Genomic DNA, 25,484 nt, shown 5'->3' with positions numbered 1-25,484 from the left:
AGGAAATAAGACTCTTTAGCTTATTAATGACTTATTTATCGACACCTATTTTCTTGTTGGATTAAAAAATTATTATATTGGCACATGCTTGATGAACTTCTAAGTAAATCACTTCAATGTGTTTTCCCCTGTCTTCAATTTAGGATGTTGAAAGTTAATCAATCAGTTGCAGGTACACTGACTGAAATGTAACACTTTCCCACTGGGTCTCAATAACCTTCATGCATCTCCTACCTAAAAGGCAATGATAATTTCTCATTGTTTCAGAAATGGCTGTTATATATAGTCCCTTATTGTATCCCAATTTTCAGTGGCTTCATCCACATTCATTGAATTTGTGAAAAACCTTAGATTTACATCATATTTTAGGGAATTAATAATAAGTGTATTGGGTAAAAAGGTTTGTTAAATACATATGAAACAGAGAGCATATATCAAGAAAATGTAATGAACCTTAACAAGAATAAAGAAACAATCTAATCATAAAATGGGTAAAAAATCATGAAGGTACATTTCATTAAAGAGAATATAGGAAAAGAAAATTGGTACATGCATGAAAAGCTGTTCATTAGTCATGAGTGTGCACATAAGACCACAAAAAGACTTTGCCATGTACCTGCTCGATGGTAAAAATTAAAAAATAGGGCAATACCAGATGGTATAAATGTCGAGGAGGACATAGTTCCATTGTCATAGCAGGTGGGTAGATGTAGTATTAGCTTTGAGAAAAGTCCCCTGGTAATTTATTTGAAAATTAAATATGCATTTGTCTTATGCTCAAGAGATTTTATCTTGGCTTTTAGCTAAGAGAAATAAAATCACATGCTTATACAAACCCCCAAACATTAATGTTCTCAACAGTGTTATTCCCAGTTAGCTACAACTTTTCCATGGACAGAACCCAAATGTCCTTCAATAGGTGAATTCAGACAAACTCTGGTACATAAGGATTATGAAATTCTACTAAGCAATAAAAAGAAAAAGAAGATAAAACAAAAACACAAACAATTAAGACAAGCAATAGCTTAGAGAGAGCTACACACTGTATGATTATATAACATCACAGAAATGCTAAATCTATGGAGATAGAGAATAGTCATTTCTAGGAAACAGGGAGGGATTTAGGCAAAAATCAAAAGGAGTCTGAGTGTGTTTCATGGTAGTTACCTGAAATATACAAAGGAACAGGGCACATAAAACTTTGTAACCACCCCCACATATACATCCCACCCCCACCACCCACGAGAGAGAAAGAGACAGAGAGAGGGAAAGAGGGAGAGAAAGACAGACAGATACACACACACACACACACACACACACACGCGCGCGCGCAGTCAGAGAGAGAGAGAGAGAGAGCCAGAGAAAGGGAGAGAGCCAGAGAGAGAGAAAGAGGGAGAGGGAGAGAGAGAGAGAGAGAGAGAGAGAGAGAGAGAGATACAGAGAGAGCCATGTTTCCCCAGTAAGGTCTATGTCAAGCATTGTTCTGTTATAAATTTCCTGGTTTTGTTCATGTACTAGGTTATATGAAATTGTCATCCTTGGTTAAAGGTTTCAAGGAACTCTCAATACTATATCTGTGTATCATCTCTTCTTCTACCACTTCTATTAATCTAGACTTATTCTGAATAGAACGTTTAAAAAATAAGTGATCAGTAATGAATAACCTGAAGTATCATTCAATAGCCCTTTGTAGAGCATACTATATACACAATTCTTCATACTAGTAATTGCTGAAAAAAAGTCACAGACAATAATTTTCTTTCTACATCTCTTAAGTTATGACATAAGATTACTTATGGTTTAATTTGATCAAACAGAGCTGATCATAGAGATGCATGATGTTCTCGTGGTATGTGCATTGTCTAATGAAGTAATGCTGCATTTTCAGTGTTTGTCCTTTGGAAGGAAGGGAAACACAGTGACAGTAGAGTTCATGGTGCATATTAGCCATTCCTTTGTATTCCTTGACAAATCCATGAATTAGTAGGTGTTGTTCTTTTGCTACAACTTTTGCCTAAGAAACACAAACACGAGACTTAGCACACACGTGGAGTTTATTGAGGGAAGGGAGAGAAAGGGGGGTAGCTGGTGGCTAACCGAAAGCAGGGGGGAGAGAGAGAGAGAGAGAGAGAGAGAGAGAGAGAGAGAGAGAGAGAGGACAGAGAGAAAGAGGACAAGAGAGGAAGAGAGGGGGGCCAGAGAGAGAAAGAGAGAGAAAGAGAGAGAAAGAGAGAGAAGCGCGCTTGGCACTTGCTTTAAAAGGGGGGCTTGCACATGCAGAACTGAGTCCTCTGGCAGTCAGGTAAACCTTGAGCAGCCAAGTAAAGCCTGACATAGCAATGATATGGCCATGAATGTCCTGCCCATCATCAGGGGCGGGGGTCAGCAGGCTGCTGATTCCCAACAGTAGGTGCTGTATTTAATGTGGAAAATGAAGAGTTTGTAGTAGGTGCATTTATTATCTCTCATGAACTTACCACTGTGGAAGTAGCTCCTATGGGGCTCCCAATGGGACAGATTTAGAATTAGCTTTCCTAATCTCTACTAGCATATTATCAGTACTAAACCTGTCACATGGCAATACAATTTCAAGAGCATTTGGGAAATGAAAAAGGGCATGTGAATATTTTGTGAGCCATAATTGTCTTTGTCACAAAAAAGACACATGTTGATACATCTTAGTGGGGACGTGGAGGTGACAATGAAATTTTCTGGTTTTGAGTACTTTTGAACTAATGCATGTTACACTAGGGAATTTAAATGCTCTGCTGTCTGTTTCATTTGTTGTCAGTTGCTGTCATACATTTCCTTTGAACCACTCATGGGTATTTTCCTTGTAAATTGAGTTTGATTGAGGTAGTAGACTGTATTGTTGGGTTTTAAAAACAAACTCTGGCCTTAGAACATTGTTCATAGCTGTTGGTAGTGAACAGTTACTTGATGTCTCATGATGCTCCTTGCCCACTATGAATAAGTTTGGTTAGAAATTTAGACTTATAAAGGACTTAAAGTCCAAATCCCTTAATGGTTTATGTTCCTTAATATCTGGAAGGGCACCAGAATAGCAGTCTGTGACTTTTGCATCCAACAATAACTGCTCACATAGTCTTGTAAATGAGTAGTGTGAGTGGATAAGTCCAGAATCCCAATAAATCTACACTCCTCACAGAAAGTCCAGCATCAATGTTAGTTGCTACTTTTATGTACCTTAACAAATAAGGTAAAAGTAAAACAATGGAGATTCATATGGGAACTTTAGCCAGATGTCAGTGTCACAATACTGTCCTTGCTGAACCCAAGGATGGTTCTGAATATGAGGCAAATAGTTTGTGCAATGTAACAACCATTGCCACACACATTTATGTTTTCCCTACACTCTTAACATTTTCTCTATTGCTGCAGTCGAGTCAAGCAAGCAAACAAGAGATGGAGCATTGGTTTTTGTATTTTCCAATTTCTGTGGTGTGAACACTCTTATCATGGTTAATTTCAAACTCACTGTATAATTTTAATGAATGTACAATTGGGAAGAGATTCACAATGGGACACCATTATATAGATATGCAGATGCAGCTTGTGTGAAGAATTCCAAGAAGACCAACACTGCAAAATGTAATTAACTGATCAGTGGTGAACATCTATTACTTTTGTGTTGAAAATGCATTATTTGTTTGGATTTCATATGATTTAACAGCTATGTTTAAATATTGGGTCTGAGAATCTTTAGACTTTTAACAATTGGCTCATATGAGTGAGTCAGGGCACCCATGGTATATGGTAACACAAGTGTTACATTATTATTACCAGTAAACTTTCCTCTCTTTTTCTGTGGGTCCCACGCCCAGACTCTCAGTGAATCTGCTGACTTAGTGCTTTGCCTCTAACTTTGAGAGGAACTCTAAGCATTTAGAATGAGTCACTCATGGCTTCTGCAATTGTAATGTCTCTCATTTCTGAGATTGAATATATGACAAAACCCAAGAGAAAGTGTGGGAGCTTTAGTGACTCCATCTTGGTCTGGTAGGTCAAAAGTGTTTTGCTCTCCTTTTGCTGAAATAGGACAAACAGGATGTTTTGACAAGAAAAATAGCAGGTATGTTACCTCCTTGAAAACAGGATGTTTTGAAGTGGTTTAACTGTTCCTTGAACCTGAGGTACCTTCAGATAAAGAAGTCTGTAACAGTGTTTCCTGTTTCTGAACTGTATGTAATATGCACCGAGGGGACTAAACTCCAGAAGGAAGTATTCACTGACAGTCCTCCTGAGTGCATCTCTTTGTCTTGTCTCTCTGTTTTCTTTAATCTTCATACTCATTTCAAGTGTTGTTGAACAGGTCAGCAAGTCCTGATAAGAAGGTGAGGTTACAGTGGCCTACAGTTTGAGAAAGTACAGTCCATGTTGATGGGGAAGGCATGGTGAAGATGCACCATTCCAAGAGCATGTGGCTAAGACTTTTTCTACTTGGGCAACCAAGAAACAGAGGAAAGCATGACTGAGCTGCAAACCTCCAGCAATCTGCTTCCAACAGGCAGGCCCTCCAGCCTAAAGTCCCCCAAACCTCCTAAAAGAACGCCACTGAGAAGGGACCAAGTATTTAAACACATCAGTCTCTGTGGATTATTGTATTTCTAATACAGACTCTGCAAAACTATATTAATTTAGTTCTAGTGACTGGACCCATACCCTCCCCTGTCTACACAATACTAACTGAATCATTACATTCCTCTCTAATTCATTTGTGGAATAGATTACATATTTTTCAGCCATCTTAAGGTCTGGTTCAAGCATTTTTCCCCCTACCTCTTACACCATCAATTTCTTATTTTCTTCTGATTATTTTAATCAACCTTCACATATGTTGTTATTTCAAATGTCTTTTCCCTTCACATTGCTGCTCTCACTTCCTTGTTAGTTCCTGCCCCCTTTCTTTCCTCCATTTTTTATAAACACTTCTTGAACGGGTTTCTGTGTATCTAATTCTTTTCCTCCAAAGATGTGAATGGACTCCTTGCTGTGTTTTCATCTCCTTGGCGGGGGTGATCTTCTTCACAATCCTTTAAGTTGGATCCCTATTACTTGTTTTTTTCATGTGTTTCCCCCCATCAACTCTAGCTCCTTGATCATTCTATACTGTTTCAGAACACTCAATGTCACATATAATCTAGTAATTGTTTCTCCAAAACAGACCTCTACTCTAAGGTCTAGATCAAGGTCTATGCCACACTTGCTTGAATGTCTGATACCCGAAACTCATGTAAAAATCAGGTTCTGACTTTCTTCTCCAGACCTATGCTTTGTCTACCTGTTGGTTTCTTATCAGACAAACACAGCAAACAGGGTATTAATTTAGTACCAGTGACTAGGCTCATACCCTCCTCCGTCCACACAATCCTAGCTGAATAGTTATACTCCTCTTTAATTGCACTTTTTTAAAAAAAATTGTGGAATTGATTACATTCTTTCTCAACTATTTCACGGATTGGTGACATCAGCGCTTCCTTCTTTGAGCCTCTCATCATCTTCATTCTTTGGCACCCTGCATTGATCTTCTGTTTCACCTTTAATCAACTCTTCTACCTGAAGCATATGTTTAAGATCTGACGACTCTCTGTACCTTCTCTGGTGTCAGCTGATCTATTATGTCTTCTCTCCCAAGGAGTGAAGTCAGCTCCTTGTGCTTGCAAACACAAACCCTGGAATAGAACTCTACTCAGTGTCATCACCCTGATCAGTCTCACTTCTCGTCTGGATTATTCTGTAAAGTCTGAATACTCCAATCCTTCCACCCTTCCATTGATTTTCTTCATAGTAGTGTTTATTTTAAACTTAATAGGGTGAAACTCATCACTCAGGTCTCTACAGTAGCTCTGCGTTTCACTTAGGCAATGTCAAAGACTTCATTGGCAGAAGGCTTTAGAGTAATTGCTCTTTTCCTCATGGTTCTTCATCTCACTTTCCCACTTGTTGCTCTTGGAACAGGATTGGAATTCACCAGTCATGGTGTCATTTGTTACCTCTACCCAAGAAACTTCACTTTCCAGCTATTGTCTTCATTGATTTCAGTCTTAAGTATATTTATACTGGATATCTTCTCACTGAGTCCTTAGACTGTGTATCATCTTACTGAGTCCTTTTAAACCATTGATAACAGTTATGTGCTATATATTTTATAAAGCTAAGAGAAATGATTTTTTGAATGTTTCCTCATAAAGTAATGAAAATGTTTACAGAAATGGATACATTTACCCGATTTAAACATTAAACAATATCTTGATTTTTATTATTTTTAATTATGTGTACATTTGTATTTCTGTGTGGGAATGTCCATGTGATTATGGGTGCCCGTGAAAGTCAGAACTGCCCAGGCCTCTGGACTCGGAGTTACAGGTATTGGTAAGTTACTTGACATGGGTTCTGGGAACCAGGTTTTGGTTCACTGTAGAGATAGCACATGCTTTTATTGCTGAACGATCCTTCCAGTCCTGATTAATTTAACTTAAAAATAAAAATTGGTCTAATGAAAACACACATTTTCTCTAAGGAAAGAAAATAAGCCATTGTTTTCCAGTCTCAGATGTGGGAAATACGTTGAAAGGAAAATTGGCAAATCTGAGACCAGAAGGATAACGTAGATGAAACAATTTTAATAGCAAAACAAAGCCACAAAGAACAGGAACCATCACCAGAAATAACAGATTTGCTTCACACATTTCTGTTTTATAACAAGCAAATTATAAGGCAGCAGTGGGTAAATAAAAAATACACGAGAGACAAACAAAAGATTAAAATTTCCCTGATCTGACAAAAGATTGACTACAGATTCTGCAAGGAGCTCAAAAAAGTAAATATGAGACTGTTACTACAAGCACTAAGAATATTCCTGAACTCAGCAGGTATCATATTATTGTTTAATAAGAATAATATGTTCTGGTATTATATGCTACAGTGGGGTGAATACAATTGACAGTAATGCATTGCATATCTAGAAATAGAAGAAATGAATTTAATGCATTCATCTGAAGGAAATAAAATTTTAAGGTGATAGATATGATAATTATCTCAATTTGATCATTACCAAAGAATACATGAATTCACACGTTATATTGTACCTCATAAATAACAACAGGTGTTATGTGTCAATCAGAATTATCCTTAAAGGAAAAAAATACTTTCCAATCTTTCAAGAAGAAAGAACAAGCTAGTTGTAAAATAAGACAGAATGAGAACAACTACCATTGTGCCTATATACACCACTATTCACCATGCTATTATAGTACAGAATCCTGGGTTAATAGTTTGCTCTTTGTGGAAAACTTTGCATTAGCTAAGTGGATGCTAAAACCATGAGACTGCTGAGGGAGAGGGGCTGATACTCAAGGACTGGCATTCACTAAAAAACATGAAAGAAATCTAACTTTACATGTTGGGGTAGGGGTTAAGCAAAATGTTCTCCTATTAGAAAAGGACTAAGGCAGTAGTCTATAACCTGTGTGTCATGACTCCTTTTAATGTCACAAATCAGATATTTACATTATGATTTATAACAGTAGCAAACTTACAGTTATAAAGTAGCAACAAACTAATCTTATGGTTGTGGTCACCACACATGAGGGCAGTAGTAAAGGGTCACGGCATTAAGAATATTGAGGACCATTGGATTAGAGGAAGAAAACTACCTGATGACAAATTATGTGAAAAAGCAATTTTAATGCAGAGAATAAATAGGCAAATGAAAAGGCAAGTGGTGGCCAATGAGACTAAAAACATCTGTAGTTTTGTTTTGGTAGGGTACCAAAAAAAAAAAAAAGAAGCACAGAAATATAAAACAAAATTTAATGAAAAATTATTCTTGCAGTGGGACCAGTGGTTATCTGGAATTCTAACACTATTTTTTTTTTTTTTTGGTAGCCTATTGTTTGATGAAGTAGTTGGTCTTAATTGTCAATGTGGCTACATTTGGAATAATTTGGAGATGCAACTCTGGACATGTCATCAATGGCATTTATGGAGAAGTATAATTGAGGTAGAAAGACCCACCCTGAATGTGGTGTGATCCCATGGGTTGGGGTCCCAGACTGAAGAAAGAAGAAGCCATCTGAGTACCAGATGCGTTTATCTTTGTACTGCCTGACTGGATGCAGTGTAGCCAGCTATCAACATGCTACCCTGCCACAGTGGACAATATGACTGAGAACTAAAACAAAACCCTTTTTATTAAGTTGCCTTTCCAGGCATCTTGTAACTGAAAAAGAAAAACAAAACAAAACACTAATGCGATAAGCATTAATTAAAATAAATCTAAATACTTCAACTAGTTAGAAAAGACAGAAGCCAAAAGGAGGATCTAATCTAGTTGTCTTAGGGTGGGAAGAAACTGGAATAAATAGCATTGCAATGGAGATGATGAATGACATCATATTTCAGGATGCAAAGTTGTCATGGTTGAAATAAAGAGTAGGGTCAGAAAAAAAAAAGAAAGAGAATAGGGCTGACAAGATGGCTTAGTGGTTAAGAACATTGGCTGTCCTTTCAGAGACCCAGGTTCAATTCCCAGCTCACCTGGCAGCTCACAATTCTCTGTAAATCTGGTTCCAGGGGATCTGACACCCTCACACTAATATACATAAGAAAATGATTTTAAAAAAAAGAGAGAGTATATGGATACTAACCTTATTAAATGTACCCCAGAGCAGAGCATGGAATATAGGTGACAATAAAACTATGAAATAAATATGTAACATTATGGAAAAAAGAAAACTTATTAAACAATGTATAAAAAGACTGAATTCTTTATTATTTTTTATTTTTTCCATTTTTAATTTAAATTTGAAACAAAGTTGGTTTACCTGTCACTCCCAGTTCCCTCACCCTCCCATCCTCCCCTGTTCCCCCCACCAAACTCTAGCCCATCCCCTTTCTGGTCCCCAGGGAGAGTGAGGCCTTCCATGGGGAATCTTCAAACTGTCATATCATTTGGGACAGGGCCTAGGCCCTCCCCCATGTGTCTAGGCTGAGAGAGTGTCTCTCTATGTGGAATGGGCTTCCAAAGTCCATTCATATACTAGGGATAAATATTGATCCATTACTAGAGGCCTCATAGACTGCCCAGTCCTTCTAACTAACAGGGGGTCTGTGTCAGTCCTATGCTAGTTTCCCAACTATCAGACTGGGGTGCAGGAGCTCTCCCTTTGTTCAGGTCAGCTGATTCTGTGGGTTTCCCCAGCATGGTCTTGACCCCTTTGCTCATCACTCCTCTCTCTGTAACTGGATTCTCGGAGTTCAGCTAGTGTTTAGCTGTGGGTGTCTGCTTCTGCTTCCATCAGCTACTAGATGAAAGCTCTAGGATGGCATATAAGGTAGGCGTCGATTTCATTATCATGGAAGGGCATTAAAGGTAGCTTCTCCACTATTGTTTCAATTGTTAGTTGGGTCATCCTTGGAGATCTCTGGGCATTTCCCTAGTGCCAGATTTCTCCTTAAATCTGTAATGGCTCCCTCTATTATGGTATCTCTTTTCTTGTTTTCTTCTAGTCTTTCCCTGTCTCAGTCTTCCTGTTCCCTTGTGCCCACCTCTCCCCCCCCTTTTCTCCCCCTCACTTTCTCCTAACTCTCTCTTTCTTCCCTCCATGCTCCCAATTTACTCAGGCGATCTTGTCCCTTTCCCCTTCTCTGGAGGACCATGTATGCCTCTCTTAGGGTCCTCCTTGTTTCCTAGCTTTTCTGGTGGTGTGAATTGTAGGCTGATAATCCTTTGTTCTATGTCTAGAATCCATATATGAGTGAGTACATACCATGTTTGTGACTGGGTTACCTCACTCAGGATGATTTCTTCTAGTTCCATCCATTTCCCTGTGAATTTCAGGATGCCACTGTGTTTTTCCACTGAGTAATACTCCAATGTGTAAATTGTTTTTTCCATCTCGTCTTCAGTTGAGGGGCATCGAGGTTGCTTCCAGGTTCTGGCTATTACAAATAATGCTCCTATGAACATAGTTGAACAGATGTCCTTGATGCATGAATATGCATCTTTTGGGTATATGCTGGATCTTGCTGGATCTTGAAGTAGACTAATTCCCATTTTTTTTTTTTTTTTTTTGAGGAATTGCCACACTGATTTCCAAAGTGGCTGTACAAGTTTGCACTCTTACCAGCAGTGGAGGAGTGCACCCCTTTCTCCACATCCTCTCCAGCATAAACTGTTTTTGGTGTTTTTTATTTTAGTTATTCTGACAGGAGTAAGATGGTATCTCAGAGCTGTTTTGATTTGCATTTCCCTAAGGCTAAGGATGTTGAGCTCTTTAAGTGTCTTTCAGCCATTTTATTTTCTCCATTGAGAAATCTATTTAGTTCTGTACCTCACTGAAAATATTTGTATGAGGTTAAAAAAAATCCAGTCTAAATATGCTTTAATGTACATAAATATTCAAGAACCACTTAAAAATAAGGTTAAAGAAGTCAACATATACAAGTTGGGTAAAGAGAAACACATGCAGAAAGCAGTAGTTGCAGTATTAATATTATACCATAATTAATGGAACTAAAAGTAAAAACACTAAATGAAATAAACACATTAACAGAATAAATAGGAATGTTATGCAATTATGGGAGGCAAAATTTATGAGTGAATTATAAACCTGTGTGCACTGAACATCAGAGTATTTAAATAAATTCAACGAAGCTGTTAGAAATACTAGCAAACTCTGACAAACACATAATTATAATGGTAAATTTCAGTATGCATCACCCAAATGAGCTGAATTTAGAGGCCTCTGAGTAAGCAAGAATAAATAAAATTGGTAGAATGAAGCTTGTAAATCTGATTTTGTTTTTACCCTCATTTCTTTGTTTTGTCGGCTCAGTACAGCATGACAAAATATTGGAGACTGAGAGGCATGAACATTAGAAACAGATTTTTTTTTTCTTCATTCTGGAGACAAGTGGTCCAAAGTCAAGGCCTTAGCATGTTTGGTTTCTCTAGGCGATGTTCCCTCTACCTTGCCTTCACTGTCTCCTTAAAGATGTTATCTTCAGATATATACACAAGGAGAAAGGGCACGATTTTAAGTCATGAGTTTTAGGGTACCAACATTCAGGTTGTTATAATTACTCTTAAACATAATGCGTGATCACATACTGTTTACTCTTCTAATTGGCTGGTGTGGACTTGAGGGAACAGGGCCTAAACATGGGTGAGCTAAAGTCTCATGGAATAGTCAACTTTATTCAGAGCATGAGACAATTTATACTCTGAGTATTAGTAAAGCATTCAATCACAAAGACAAGCCATAAGTGACAAAAACCAAGTTTTTCCATAGTGGCATATGAGTAAGAACAGCTGAAGTCACTCATTCCTATCTGCTACCTTGGAGGACCATGAAAACACATTCCAAGAACAATTCTGTGCTTTTGAAGAAACTGGGGTCACTTGTCTTGTTTGCTTGGAGTCTTCTCACAAGCACTCAGAATTCTCACAGGAATGACTCCATTCTTGGACTGCATTCCAAAAATGTATTGACACCATGCCATTGTGAAAATCCTAGTACCATTAAGAATTATACTAAATTTATTCTGTGGTTTATAAGTGTCACAATAAATGATAGACAACAGTGCTTCTGTTTATGACATGGATTACTGAGTATTCCGAACTTGTTTCTTTTTAGAAGAAAGACAAAGGACTCCTTTTAAAATGTTTCCTTTCATTGATGATGTACCTAGTCACCCAAAAGTACTGATGGATGTATAAAGGAAATCATGCTATTTTCATGTCTGCTAACATAGCATATTCAATGGAGTAAAGAGTCATTTTAACTTCCACTTCTTATTAATTAATAAATATATTTTATAAGGTTAGGCTGTCATTCTCCTGATGGATTTGAATAATATGTATTGAAAATTTGGAAAGTGCTCACATTCTAGGTGCCACCAAAAACACTTGTGAGTCATGGGAGGAGATCAGAATGCCAAAAGGAGTAGGAGTTTGGAAGAAGTTGACCTCAACCTTATAGAGATCTTTGAGGGGTTCAGGACTCAAAGGAGATAACTGCATATATGGAAATAGACTCAGAAACAGAGCCTGAATACGTGAATGATGTGTTTCAATTTCTTGATAAAGTTGGATTAGAGAATAATTGATTGTTTCAGATAAATAAAATTATTTTCTGAGATGATCATGGGTTATTGAAATGGCAGCAGAGGATGTAGGATATTATATAAACTCAGTTGCTAAATCAGAAACAGGGTTGGAGAAGATGACCACACATTAGAATGACATTCTGCTGTGGGTACATGGTAGCAAGCACCAACACACACTATCAACAAATCTTTCATGAAAGAAAGAGTGAACTGATGTGGCAGACTCCACTGATGTCCTATTTTAAGAAGTTGCCTCAGCCACTCTAGCCTTCAGCAACCACCATCCTGGTCTGTCAGTACTCACTCACCAACATCAAGGCAGCACTTGGTGAAGGTCAGCATGACCTTTAACTCCTAGGAACACAGTTTTAAAAGAAGTATGTATATTTGAGACATGATGGCATTTCTCAGTTAATGGAATACAATGTAATATAAACATAGCTTTCATATATATTCAGAGACCAAAAAAAAAATTCCATGTGGCTTCTTTTATTCTGATATATACTTTATTGAAGCATTTGTTTTATTAATATCTTTGAGGTGTATTTGTATGTAAAAATGTCAAGTGTTGTTTCTTAGTAAGTCTCAATAAGGCTCAATTTTAATGCAACAAATAATGAAAACAATCTTTATTGAGGAATCCATAAAAACAGGTTGGCGTTGAAATGGGTGGGGCAGTGTTCTGACAGAGGTTTTTCTATGCTTATCTAGGCCTTTCAATCAAATGGTTAAAGTTGAAATGAAGTTTGGGCCCCTAGAAGAATAATCCCAAGGGTTTAGAAGAGTTACTGACATAGGGTGGATTATGTGCAATATATTTATGTAAAATAAATAACAATAGTGCCATAGATAGCATTTTTTCATACTTTTAGGATGGGTCAATGAAGAGGTGATTTTGCAATATGTATTTATGTATATATATATATATATATATATGTGTGTGTGTATATATATATATACATATATGTATATATATATATATATATCAATTATGTCTTAGTTAAGAAAAGATTTGGGGGAAGTTGGTATCTAAGAATCTACCAATTCATCTATAACTGTGTAAAGAAATGAATACATGGCTTGCAGAATTCTTTTAGCATCTGGCTGTATCTGAGAGATCTTCATTTCTCAATGAATTCCATGATGTTTATATAATTCGGCTAATTTCCATATATGTATGTATGTATGTATGTATGTATGTATGTATGTATGTATATGAGAAGGAACCCTTAAACTGTCTGCAGCTAAACATTACAATGAAAATGGTTGGGAGTGGAGGCTGTAGACTAATAGGAATGTTGGCTAATCCTGGGTTCTGGTGGGCAATTGGATAGGAAAGACATGCTTTGTTGTGTAGAACCCCAAAGGTCCTTCAGCAGGTAATCATGTGACCTATACTATAGTGCCACCATTTTTTTATTAAAGCATCCTGGACTGAACCACATGTACCCTTTTGCATCAGTTATGTTTTTTCTTTGGGTGACAAAATAACCGATAGTACCAACTTAAAGAAGGAAGAGTTTATTTTGGGTCCTGGTTTAAGGGGACAGCTTATTGTAATCGGAAGGCATGGTGATGGGAGCATGATGTGGCCAGTCACTTTGCATTATAATCAGGAAGTGGGGGAGCAACAAGTATTGCATTCTCCATGTGCTCTCTTCTTTTTACCCAGTCTAGCCCATGATGGTGCTGTGATACTCGGTGGATCTTCCATCCTCAGCCAAATTTCTCTGGAAATGTCCTGACAGATGTGCCTAAAGGAATGTCTCCTAAGTGACTCCCGTGGCAGTCAGGTTGACGTTCAGTTAAAGATTACCTATCACACCACATGGAGGCATTCCTCTGTGGAGAAGTGAGAGCAGATACCGTGAGAATACACTCAGAGTCCGTTCGACTGCATCCCAGGTCAAAGGTTTAGGTGTTCTTAAAGAAGGTTAAACTTAAAAACACAATTTTTATTCAAACAAAAATTAAAAAAAAAGGGAATATTTACTGTTTCACAAAAAATACATGCTAAGAAGGGGAAACACTTTCATATTGTGAGTGCTTATGGGAACAGAAAGGTAGACATCAAACATGTTATAATACTTGGCCAAGGCATGAGAAAGGAATGTGAGTGGGTTAGGGAATTAGAGAGTGGAATAAAGAAAGGTGCATTGCACAGACCAGAGCTAATGATGGGCTCTCAACCTAATGGTGTGATTAAAAGAGACTTCTGTACCTGATGTCCAAACATAAATCTGTGGACTGTAATTATAGATGATTCAAACATAAAGAATGCATCTTTAAAAACACTTTTTACAAGCCAGAATTAAAACACTCTGTATAGCTACCTCAGGTATGAGAAGCTGGACATAAATTGGATATTAATGAATCTGCCAAAATAAGACGCTTCTGTTTTCAGACTATAATTGAGAACTTACAAAACTATGAGAGTTGAATGAATGAAAATGGCCCCTAGATGGAAAATCTCCCATTCCACCATTTTATCCACATTCCTGAACAGTCACTGAGGGGTAGAAATTTCCCACCCCGGTAGTAATTATCAGCATAGATTCTCAGTCTTAGTGCTCTGGCATTTCACACAAAGTCTTAGAAGAGAATAGATCTTTTCAGTTTGAATTTCTCATCTGGAGTTTTGAGGCACTTAGAGGATATTACAGTGAGAAGCTGTGTAGATGTTTCCTGTGGCCTTTGGCATCTCCTGGCAGTAGGCCTTGATTGACAATTCTCTAGAGGTCTTGGGACAACATGGGTTGGATAATTCCTATTCATGAAGATTGACAGATGTTTGATGTGTGTCAGCTCCTACTCTTTTTGCTTATGTATTTTTTCTGGTTTTGAGTGTAGATTTCTTGCAGATGAACTTGGCCCTCCCTACATAGAGCATATGTCATGGTAATCAGGCTGCAAATGAATGTTTGAGATGTCACTGAAGGCTTTAGGGAACTTTCAAGAGGGCAGGTCTCTTACAACTATTTTCACCTAATTATTGAGTATTCTTTTAGAAGACTATAGTTCCATTATCCTACAGTTAGTAACAATGATAATCATATCTAACATCATCAATCTGTGTTTAAGTGTTGTCAGCCTTATCTCATTCAACTTTTTGACTACTCTCGAAATGCTTGGAAGTCTAGGGCAAAATGACATTACTCATCTTTTTTTTAAGGACATTCAGCTAGAACCAGGTAAGTGAGGACTTGGGTAAGTTTGTTAACAGAAGCTAAACTCTGGGCTATTGAATGCCATCATCTTTCTAAAGTCATCTATCATAACAGGGTGCTGTTAATCTGATGTGTAAGGGTCAAGACAAAAGGGAACAGCGTTCATTTTGGAATCATACTGATGAAGGAGTTTATTAGGAGTCTATGTATGACATTCTGAGGAAAGTGATCTAGCTCCTGAGTGGTTTAAGGGAAGGTGTTTGAAATAACTGACAGTTCTGCCTCTTATATTAAACTTTAGTAGTTATTTTTAGACCAAAAACTGATCATTGATGTACTTAATTAAATGATTTAGGCTTTTTACAAGTAAAAAAAAAACATAGTGTAGTAATCACTTTACATACTATCTGATTAGTGGAGCTCAGAACAAACAAAAACTGACAGTGGCAACAGTAACACTTGGCCAATTAATGTAGCTTAGGTTAAAAATGCTATACAGAATTATTTTATAATTATACTTAGAAGCACCAACTACTAGCTCTTACTCAGTACTTTCATAGAATGTATTTAAAAAATGTAAGCAGAAATTTGACATGACAAATTTTGTTAAGCTAATATCAATTAATATTAATCAGATAATCTTGTTTTAAGAAAAATGAGGATATATTTTATATATACAGAAGGAACATGTAATTACATTGCTGACTTCTTCAATAGAGGAGACTAATCTTTTGTGATCACACATTTGTATTCATAAATTCATCCATTCATTCCTGTGTGTGGGTGTTGATACATGTGACAGTGTGATTGTGGATTCAGAGGTCAATCTTGAATGTTACTTTTGTTTAAGAGAGGGTCTCCTTTTTTTGCAGCTTATGCCAGGCTAACCTGCTGGAAAACTCCCGGGGATATTTTTTTTGTTGTTTGTTTTGTTTTTTTGGTGTGTGTGTGTGTGTGTGTGTGTGTGTGTGTGTGTGTGTGTGTCTGCATATGAATCTCTCTCTGTGTGTGTTTCTTGCATCTGAAAATAAAGGTTTTTCTCCTTCCCAAGAATTTTCACAATTGGCAGTGACTTGATAAATGACATAGCAGATTTCCTCTATTATCCTGTGGAGTTGTTCAAGGGGAATACTTCCATTTATATTGGTTTTAAACAAGCAGTTGAGACCCATCCTTGATGGTCTGTGTTTTGGTCCACCCTCCTCCCCGGTTCCTGTAGGAACTAGAAATTTTTGTGTAGCGTCTTTTCATGGGAGAGAAAATGGGCGAAACTTTTTTTGCTTTGTGGTGTAGAAGTGCCCATCAGGTATACATACAGTAGAGAAGAGAAACAACTATTAATGAAAACAATGAGATTAGGACAAACTTTTCCAAATGAATGAACAAGTGAGTGCTTCATGAATAAATATTCTAGTTTTTCTGAAGGAGTAGACTGAATTTGAGGTCCAGACAGTGAAACAAAGTGACAAACTAATTCTCTCCAAAAGCAGGACAATGAAACAAGGTAACAAACTAATTCTCTCCAAAGGAGAGACAAGGAAAAAAAGTAACTAATTACTAACTAATCATTAACTACTAATTAGTAACAAACTAATTCTCTTAAATCCGTTAGTAAAGAGTTCCATAAGTCTTTACAAAATGGCGTCTGATAAACTCATTCTTGACAGTCAATAGGAATTGCTTTTCTTTGGCCCTAGAAAGGTTCTCACAGTCAAACAGGGTGTTGTCACTTCATGTGACCTGGTGTTTCATAAGCCATGAATCCTGAAACAGAGTGGTGCTCTTTCTTCTTTTAGCATTCTTCCTACTAGACTAGTTCAGGTTTGTTCAGGGTACCCTCCCCATGACTTTTGCATTATTTATTTATTTATTTATTTATCTATTTATTTTTTCTTATTTTACATATCGATCCCAGTTCCCTCTCCTTCCCCACCATGTCCCCACCCCCTCCCATCCCACCCCCCCACTTCACAGGGAGGGTGGTGCCTTAAGGAGGGGTCAACAGAATCTGTACAGTCATTTAGAGTAGGGACTAGGATTTCCCTCCTCCCTGTAGGTTAAGAGAGTAGCCCTCCATGGGGAACATGCTCCCAAAGTCCTTTTGTGCACCAGGGATACATCCTGGTTCCACTGCCAAAGGTCCTTTAGAGTGCCCAGGCCTTCTGAGATCATGTTCAGGAGGTCTGAGACAATTCAATGCTGGTTTCCTAGCTATAAGTCTGGGGGGCCCATTAGCTTCTCCTTGTTCAGGTCATCTGTCTCTGTGGATTTCTGTAGCATGGTCTTATCCTCCCTCTCTGCATCTGGAATCCAGTTCAGCTCAGTGTTTAGCTGTTGGTGTCTGCTTCTGTTTTCATCAGCTGCTAGATGAGGGCTCTATGATGGTGGATAAGTTTGTCATCAATCTCATTATCAGGAAAGGGCATTTATGGTAGCCTTTCCACTGTTCCTCAGATTGTTAGTTGGGGTCAGGTCTCTAGACATTTCTCGAGTCAGTTCTCTCTTGAAACCTATAATGGCTCCCTCTTTTATGGTATCTCTCTCTCTCTTTCTCTCTCTCTCTCTCTCTCCCCTCTGATGTACGCCCCCACCACTCCCAATATGCTCAGGAAATCTTGTTCCTTTCCCCTTCTGTGAGGGATCTTGTATGGATTTCTTAAATTCCTCCTTGTATCCTAGTTTCTCTGGTGGTATGAATTATAGGCTGGTGATCCTTTGCTCTATGTCTAAAATCCATATATGAGTGAGTACATACCATGTTCTCTTTTTGTGACTGGGTTACCTCATTCAGGATGGTTTCTTCAAGTTCCACCCATTTGCCTACGAATTTCAAGATTCCATTTTTTTTTTTTTTTTTACTGCAGAGTAGTATTCCATTGTGTAAATGTGCCACATCTTCTTTATCCATTCTTCAGTTGAGGGGCATCTAGGTTGCTTCCAGATTCTTGATTTTACAAATAATGCTGTTACGAACATAGTTGAACAGATGTCTTTGTTGCGTGGATGTGGATCATTTGGGTATATGCCTAAGAGTGGGATTGCCAGGTCCTATGGTAGACTGGTTTCCATTTTCCTAAGGAAACGCCATATTGATCTCCAAAATGGCTGTACAAGTTTGCATTCCCACCAGCAGTGGAGGAGTGTTCCCCTTTCTCCACATCTTCTGCAGCATAAGTTGTCATTGGTATTTCTAATTTTAGCTATTCTGGTAGAAGTAAGATGGTTTCTCAGAGTTGTTTTGGTTTGCATTTCCCTGATAGCTAAGGGTGTTGAGCACTTAAGTGTCTCTCAGCCATTTTTATTTCCTCTATTGAGAATTCTCTCTTCAGTTTTATACCCCGTTTTTAATAGGGTTATTTCGTGTATTGGTGACTACTTTCTCTTCTAAGAAGTTCAGTGTGGCTGGAGTGATGTTGAGGTCTTTGATCCATTTGGACTTGAATTTTGTCCATGACAATAGACATAGGTCTATCTGCAGTCTTCTACATACCATCATCCAGTTGTGCCAGTACCATTTGTTGAAGTTGCTTTCCTCCTTCCATTGAATACTTTTAGCTGTTTTGTCAAAAACCATGTGTTCGTAGGTATGTGGGTTAATATCAGAATTTTCGATCTGATTCCATTGTTCTACCTATCTATTTTTATGCCAATACCAAGCTATTTTCAGGACTATAGCTCTATACGCAATAAAATACTGGCAAATCGAATCCAAGAACACACCAGAGAAAACATCCACCATGACCAAGTAGGCCTCATCCCCGGGTTGAACCATCCCAGGGATGGTTCAACATATGAAAATCTATCAATAAACTTAGAAAGAAACTGACAAAGAAAAACTACATGATCATCTTACTAGATGATAACAAAGCCTTTGACAAAATTCAACACCCTTTCATGATAAAGTCTTGGAGAGATCAGGGATAACAGTAACATACCTAAACATAATAAAAGCAAGATACAGTAAAGCAACAGCCAACATCAAACTGAATGGAGAGGAGCTCAAGGTGATTCCTCTAAAATTAGGAACAAGACAAGGTTGCTCTCTCCATATCTTTTCAATATTGTATTTGAAGTTCTAGCTAAAGCAATAAGACAACAAAAGGAGATCTAGGGGATACAAATTGGAAAGGAAGAAGTCAAACTTTCAATATTTGCAGAAGATATAATAGTTTACACAAGTGACCCAAAAAACTCTACTATGGAACTAGTTTGTTGAAGGTGTTTATCAGCTGTAGGATACAAGATAAACAAACAAACAAACAAAAATCAGTAGCCCTACTATATACAGATGACAAAGGGACTGAGAAAGAAATCAGAGAAACATCACCCTTTACAACAGCCACAAACAACATAAAGTATCCTGGGGTAATGCTTACCAAACAAGTCAAAGACCTATATTGCAAGAACCAAAAAAGGAAAGATCTCCCATGCAATCTTGCCAAATGCAGTCTACAGATTCAATGCAATCCCCATCGAAATTCAAGCACAATTCTTCACTGAACTTGAAAGGATAATAATCAACTTTATATGGAAAAACAAAAGACCCAGGATAGCCAAAAAACAACCCTGTACAATAAAGGAACTTCAGGAGGCATCACCATGCCCAACTTCAAGCTCTACTATAGAGCTGTAGACCTGGGGATGTTTTTGTCTCTACCTGACATTTCACTGTAGGTGCACTGAGATTTCAGATGTGTACTACCATGTATAAGGGATTAGCAATGGAACCAAAGTTAGGGTTTACTGACGGAGTCTTTGGTGGGTCTTGGCCAAGGTAGGCTGCATAGATCACATCATACAACCGATCTTACAGAAAAGGTTTATTGGGAGAGAGGAGAGCAAAAGTCATCAAAGAGTGGGGATGAGAGAGAGACAGAGAGAGAGAGAGAGAGAGACTGGGAGATAGAGATAGATAGATAGATAGGTAACACACAAGAGAGTAGTGTGTGACAGGGATCTTTTAAAGGGTTTGTGACTTGATGATGTACATAGCTGCTGGCCCAATGAATCCCTGAGAGAAGGCTGCAGCAGCACCTGATTTCTAACACAAAACCTATTGTTATGTGAGGTTTGGGGCTTGAACTTGGGTCGTCAGGCTTCCTCAGTGTTTTATGGATTAATGAACCATCTCTGCTGCCTCTTAGGAAAGTAATCTTGTTCTTTATCAATGGCTCTCAACCTTTGTAATGCTGTGATCACTTAATACAGTTTCTCATGTTGTGGTGACCCCAACCATAAAATTATTGTTACCATTTCATTACTGTAATTTTGCTACTGTTATGAATGATAATCTAAATATCTGATATGCAGGATATCTAATTTGTGATCCCCATGAAAGGGTTGTTAGACCCCCCCAAAAGCTGATAATGAAACAGATACAAGTATAGTACATTGAGAGTTTAACTAAATGTGAACATTTATATGATAAATAATGTTTACTGAGCACTGTCTATGTGTCAGGCAGTGTCTGAAGTATTTTATATTATGTTATATCATTTAATTATTATAAGACTCTTACACTGTGTGATTAAGTATCATGGCACTCATTTTAGGAAGGAGTAGACGGAGGTGTAGACAGTAGACTGGCAGCCAGGTTTGAGGTCATATAGCTGGTGAGCTGCTGATCCAGAGTTTGATCTAACATATCTTCAGCTCCTACCTGTCTTCTCTCAGGTCTTTTGGGGATTCATCTCAATGGAATCTAATTACGGGAGATCATTCTTAAGGATTGAGCATGGGCCAGCAATAGCCTGCCCCCACACTGATTCTAATCCCCTAAATTAAGTAGGGAAGTGTTTTAATGAGAGAAATAAGCACTCATTTGGGAGTATATCACATGACATCTGCTTATTAACATCTGAATGCTAAATGCTGATTGACATAACTGTATATGTACAGATTAAAAAATATGTATAAAGTGAAAAATGTATTGGGAATTCATACTAGAGATGAATTGAACTGTGAGCATATCTGAATATAGTTTTTCTAGACAGTGGAATACATATTTCATTGTTCTTTTACACTTTTCTGGTATTTAAATACAAAATTCTAAAGTGAAATTTATACCTCAATAAATGCTATCTTACTTCTCTTTTCTCTAGTTCTCTCTAACTTTTGTTTGCTTATTTTTATTGTGACTACAGTGAGATCAATTACATTTCCAGTATTTTAATACCTATTGAAAATGGTTTTCAATTTGAATTTAAATATTTTATTTAACAAATTTTTTACTTTGGAAATAGATGAAATCATATTTTTGTCTTTCCATAAGGATTTATATAATTTGAATCTTAATATTTTTAGTGTGTATGTGTGAGTGAATGTGTGTGTGTGTGTGTGTGTGTGTGTTTGTGTGTGTGTGTGTGTATCTATTTGTATGTACATGGAATCATGGAGGCTTGTGTGCCATAGCAAGCATGTGGAGGACAGAGGACAAATTGTAGGATCTATTCTCTCCTTCCACCATACAGGTTATGGCCTTAGGACTCAGATTCTTAGGCTTACCCTATAAGCACTTTTTCAACTGAGCCATCTCATCAACCTAATGGCAAAGAAATGAGTGCAGTTATAGTCACAAATACTCCTTAAAGTGTCCTGTTTATGTATTAAGGGCTAAGCAAATCTTAGTCATCAGGCTTCTAAAAGCACACAAACAGAAACAAAAAGGTAAAACTCAGTGTTTATATAGTGTGTGTCTCTTTGTGTGAGTCCTTGGGGGAGGTTATATGAGACATTTTAAATGTATGTTTCACTTGGATTATAATCTACACAATGCAATGAACACTGGATGGACTGTATTTCACTTTGATATTTGTTTTTTCACACACTGTGTATGTATATGACACATTGTATGCACATAGTTCACTTTCTGCAGTAATTCAAACATTGCAAAGTTTCAGACAAATGTTTATAATGTAGAATACTTCAATATGGGTCTTCAAAACTTGAAAGATTCTACACCATAGAAATTAATGTGTTGGTTATGTATAATGCATAAGTATATTTGAGTTATTCTGAATATAGTATGTGGACCTCACCCACTACTATGCTACAGTTCATTAGAAATTCAGTATTGCTGTGAAACCCAAACATATCCGTGAACTTTCTTTTCCTGAGCTACAGGGCCTAAAATGCATCATTGTTGTTAAACCTAACAGTGCGGCTCAGTTCCAACATGACATTATTGGTTATTTGAAATGCATGTGTTTTCACATTATATGTAAACAGAAGGCATGCATGCAATCACTCCCCCATTTTATTTACATTTAATTTTCAAATGTACACATTAAATTGGAATAAATTTAAGGGCATGTTATGAGTGTGTAAGATGTCGCTTCAAAACACATAGGATTTATTCAAGCATTCACTAACCAAAGAGTAAGTCCAATAAAATACTCCATAATTCAGAGGAGCAATGCACATTTGTATTAAAAAACACTTGGTTGTTTATTTGTACATGCCCTGAATGTCAAGTTTAATTGTTTCCTAGGTATACCTTTTGCCGTATATCTATATTTAATATTTGTAGAAAACATCGGTATCTTGGATATATGCTTCATGGGTGCTTGGATGCAAGTGGAGTGTTAAGAAATTGACTAGTAAAAACTCAAAACAATCATAGTATGAAGTTAATATGCATGCATTTCAGCCACCATAGCTATTTTCACTCATATTTTATTTTAATCAACGCGAGCTAGTTCATCTTCTGTTTTTACTAAGAAATTGGGAGCGGGAAGGAGGTATCTAGGATCCTCTCTCCAGTCACAGGATGATTTCTCTTTTCATTTTAAATCCAGGCTACCTTTGACTCTCCTGCACAAAGACACGAGATGAAGGATGGACATGGGGACTCAGTGGTGATTATAGATAATTCCTTGCTTAATCTGCTTCATGGCATCCAACTACTCTGTAGTTCCCAGCATTGTCTCCCTTCCTATAGGTATATATCTAATCTGGGGAGAAAAATTGAGAAATAAATGAGGCAAAAATAAAGCATTGTTCAAAGTTGCCTCTTTTCTGCCTTGGAATTTGGGAAGGACTGCTCTCTGCATTGGCACTTGAGAGAAGAAATTTGGCTATTATAGTTTTTTCATGTTATTTTTATTAAGCGAATGAAAAAGGATGGTAGCCATTCAGCCACTAGGGTGTAAGAACAGCAAATTGAGGGGCCCCCAAAGACCTTGATACCCATTTTTGAAGTTCAATTCCAATCCCTGAGATTAGAGACGCCCTTCCAAAATGAGGGTCACAAATGCATTTGTGACTTAGACGATTTGTCTGGACGCTGTCAGGGAAACAATTGGCGATTATTGAACAGAACTGCTGATTTTCTCTCTGTACAACTTTTTCCTTTTGTTTTGGTCATTGCTAAATGCTAAAGTCTTTCAGCAAGTAAAAAAGAAATCTAGTTGTGTGGAAGAGAGGGGAACATGGAGATAAAATGGGAACAAAGCAATAGGTAGAAAGATTTTCAGTTTAAGATGACATTGTTTTATCTTAAGTAATTTAATTGATTTGAAAATATATTTGTCAATTTCATATAATATAGTATATAGTGCATAATAGACATTATTAATTAATATTGGGGCACATATTAGGTAAGATAAAACTCTGTACTATGAAGGAGCTCTGTCATTGTGGGGAGGAAGGTGACAATTTCTGTGGGACCTTCTCATCCTCACTGGCTCCAGCATTATCCCTTGTTTTGCTCCTTCTCTTATATTTGCTTATAGATCATTGTTTGGGAGTAAATACAGAATCCAGAAACAGCCAATTCATTGGGGGAGCATTAATAGTAGATATAGAGTGAAGCATCTTGAATGGGTGAGACATTTCTATCAGAATCTCTGCAACCTTCAGGAACAATCTTCATTTTTCTCTCAACAGTCTGTTTTCAGCCCCTCTCATCTCCCTCTGCTGCCTTTCTATACTTACCAACACATTGCCATGATTTTCTGCCTGGTTTCTTCATAGGTTGCATGCTGAGAAGTCCCTTCTCCTGTTAGACTTGGAGAGTAAAGCCTCAAAACCTCATCAGATATCACCTTTTCCAACTAAAAATGGTTTCAGTGGCTTCCCATACACTTGATGTGGTCTGAACTCTGTCTCATGACCTTTAATTAATGCCCCTGGCTCTTGTCTGTGCTGGTCGCTTCCCTCATCTGCTTCTCCTTCCCAAAACACTCCGGTACAGCTTCATCCTTCCAATAGCCAGGCATTCTAGTAGATGGTATCTTCACAAGGTATTCTATATGCTTTTCACAAGACTTTAAGTCTTAGCTTAAATGCTCTCTCCTAGCTTATGTGTTCTTGTAGTAACCTTTATGGGTAAGATCTGTTTGCCACTCCACCACAGAGCATGTGAGAGCCTTTCCTGTGCTTCTTGTAATTTCAGACACTCATTTGAAGAGCAATAAACATAAATATGAAATGAAATTTCATTGCTGCCCATCATTGGTGAGTTAGCAGGTAATATATATTTTCAAAGGAGGGTGGCTGCTGTATGACCCCGAGGAAGGCTGGCAGTGTCATGGAGAGGTTGACCTGGTAGGTTTCAGAGTTTATGTTCTAGCTCTGCCTCTTGGTAGAAGTGTTACCTTTGGGAAATCACTTAATAACCTCTGCGAACTTTTGCCCATTATGTAACACAGAGGTAATAGTATTATTTTACAAGGTTGTTGTAAGGATTAAGAGCCCATGTTCCAGGTAATTAGCATGAGTAATAATGAATAACATTTACCAATACTTTTCTGAGCCAGGCCCTAGGTTGAGAGTTTATGGTACCATCTCATAGATCTTTTCATAAGTCATGTTATTATTCTTATTTTGCAATGAAAAAGAGCTTAAGGTTCAAATTTAAGGTCAAAGTTGTTTAATTACTAAGTGGCAGAATCAGGATAAACTCATGAATTAAATTACAGAATCAAATTTTATAGACATTAACTTACTGTAGCTTCTATATGATACATGGAAAAATACATCCATAAGGAAACAAGGAGTTATCTTTTTCTTAGTAAATAGACAAAGGTAATCACAGAGCAAAGAATTTAAAAATATATGTGTAGGAAGCCACATTAAGGATTCAAATGACCACTGGGAAGGGAAATATTTTTTGGAGAGGGAAATGCCTTTGTAGTTTTTTCTTTTTCTTTTTTTCTTTGTAGTTACTTTTCTCAGTGTTGTGAA

This window comes from Phodopus roborovskii, unplaced genomic scaffold (genome assembly GCF_943737965.1).
Source record: "Phodopus roborovskii unplaced genomic scaffold, PHOROB, whole genome shotgun sequence".
Lineage (NCBI taxonomy): Eukaryota > Metazoa > Chordata > Mammalia > Rodentia > Cricetidae > Phodopus > Phodopus roborovskii.
Note: the sequence above shows the minus strand (reverse complement) of the source record.